This window comes from Neovison vison, chromosome 1 (assembly GCF_020171115.1).
Source record: "Neovison vison isolate M4711 chromosome 1, ASM_NN_V1, whole genome shotgun sequence".
Lineage (NCBI taxonomy): Eukaryota > Metazoa > Chordata > Mammalia > Carnivora > Mustelidae > Neogale > Neogale vison.
In genome coordinates, this window is record NC_058091.1 from 53,333,486 (window position 1) to 53,336,161 (window position 2,676).

Sequence of the window (2,676 nt, forward strand, 5' to 3'; positions counted from 1 at the left end):
GACTCTTAAAAAAAAGAAGCAGCCTCATAGACAGAACAAAATGGTAGTTGCTAGGGGCTGTGGGTGGCAGAAATGAGAATTTGGTCAAAGTGCACAAACTTGCAGTTATAATATCACTAAGTTCTGGGAATCTAGTGTATAACATCATGACAATAATTAATGATATTGATTTTATACTTGAAAGTCATTAAGAAAGTAAATCTTAAATATTACCACTCTTCCCCCAAATTAAAATTGAGAAGACAGAGGTAATAACTAAGATCACTGTGGTAAGCATTTGCAATGTACACCTGTATCTGATCAGACTGGACACTGTAACTGGACACCTTAAACTTCACATGTTATATGTTAATATTTCAATTAGGGTAAGGAAACATGAACATAAAAATTTAAGAAGAAAAGTAGAATATAATTAAATCTAAAAGAAGTTACTTCAATTAAGGGCAGGCTAAAGTTGAATTTTACACAAAGGAATATATCCACCAATGAATGCTTATGTCCTGCTGACTACATTGTCAGTTGCATGAGAAAAACTTCCTAAACTTAATCTTATCTTAATTCTTAGGAATCACTGGGAATGAACACATCCATCTTTCCAAGGAAATTGCCGATTATTTTCTTTAAGCATAGTTCTGATTTGAACAAAACTGAGGTTCATTATGCAAGAAAACCAAGGTAATTAGTGACAGCTTTAGAAACAGTTCCTCTCTTATTAACAGTTTAGAGATTTTAACTTTCATTAAAAGAGACTGTAATTTTATGATATTAAATAATTTTACCTTCCTCAATGAAACATTTTCTACATTTGTTCATTTACATCAAAGAACCAACTCGATTTCTGCTCAGATCAGGATCTCAGGTTGTTGGGACTGAGCCGCGCACTGGACTCTGCACTGAGCGAGCAGTCTGCTTCTCCCTCTCCCTCCCCCTGCTAGCACTCCCTCTCTTTTTCTCTGGTGCAAAATAAATACAATCTTTTTTTAACGTGCTTTAATGGTTCCATGATACTCTATTACTAGTTTTTAATTCATCTATTTATGTATTGAACATTTTTGAGTGTCTCCAATAAATCAAGAAATATGTGTATGTTAATAGGGAGGACTGAAGAGAATAGGCCAGACTGTCATGCAGCTTGTATTTCAGTACAACGAGACAAGTAATAATTTTTAAAGAATATCAATCTAGTAATTTCAAGTAGTGATGATGGTAAAATAGAACAATGAAAATGGGTCATAATGAAACAATGATAATAATGACAATGGATAATAGGATAGTAGCTGGAATGTAATGGTTCTGTGGTAGTAAAAAGTTTGGCTGGTACTAAGGAGGGTTGAGACATTCTTTTGAGTTCTAAAGCTTGCTTCTGATTTTAAAATTTTGACTCAAGTGGAAATAGGTCTCATGAGCTATGCTGATCTTTACATAACTGAATATATGGTATAGGAATTCAGATATATAGTGTCTATTCAGATATACTTTGGCTTGATATATTATTTATTCCATTAAATCATGTTGAACTTCCTTGTAAGTAAATTATTACCTGAGGTTCTGCTTTCTTAAGTCAGAATTCTAAAATGAGAACTACTAAGTCAGAGATTATATGCTTTTGAGTATCTTGACAATTATTTTTAAATTGTTCTTTGTGTTCACTTATACTTCCAATAGCCAAGTAGAAAGAGCTCAACTCAGTAAACTTGGAAGGATTTTATGATGTTTAATAGGCTGTCTTAGGCAGGTAACATAAAACTGAGCCAGAATTTTTACTTCATGGTCATTAAATCCACAACATGGTAAGGACATCATAAATGACATGGATACGATTATGTGTATTTCCAAGAAAATAACATATGCTTATGAAGGATTTGCTGAATCAATGGAAAATATTTTTTTAAAGAGTAAAGGAGAAATGAAATCCCAATTATTTATTTTTGCTTTTAAAAAGATCCTACGCAGTGAAGGAAATAACCAACAAAACCAAAAGCAAATTATGCAATGGGAAAAGATATTTACAAGTGACAAATGTGATAAAGGGTTAGTATTCAAAATTCATAAAGAACTTCTAAAACTCAACACACACAAAAAACCACAAATAATCCAATTCAAACATTGGTAGAAGACATGAACAGGAATTTCTCCAAAGATATCCAGATGGCCAACAGACATCTGAAAAGATGCTCAATATCATTACCAGGGAAATGCAAATCAAAACTATGAGAGATAACCTCATAAGTGTCAGAATAGTTAAAATAAGAAATACAGGAAACACGTGTTGATAAGAATATAGAGAAAAAACCTTCATATACTTCTGTTAGGAATGCATACTGGTGAAGCTACTGTGGAAAACAGTATGGAGTTTCCGCAAGAGGTTAAAAATAAAAACGCCCTAAAATCTAGCAATTACACTACTAGGTATTTACGCAAAGAATACAAAAATACTCATTCAGGGATGCCTGGGTGGCCCAGTCAGTTAAGCCAATGCCTTCGGCTCAGGTCATGATCCCAGGGTCCTGGGTATGAATCCTGCATTGGGCTCCTTGCTCAGCAGGGAGTCTGCTTCTCTCTCCACCTCTTCCTGCTTGTGCGCTCTCTCTCTCTCCCTCTCTCTCTCTCTCTCTCTGACAAATAAATAAAATTTTCTTAAAAAGTACTCATTCAGAGGGATATATGCACCCTGAT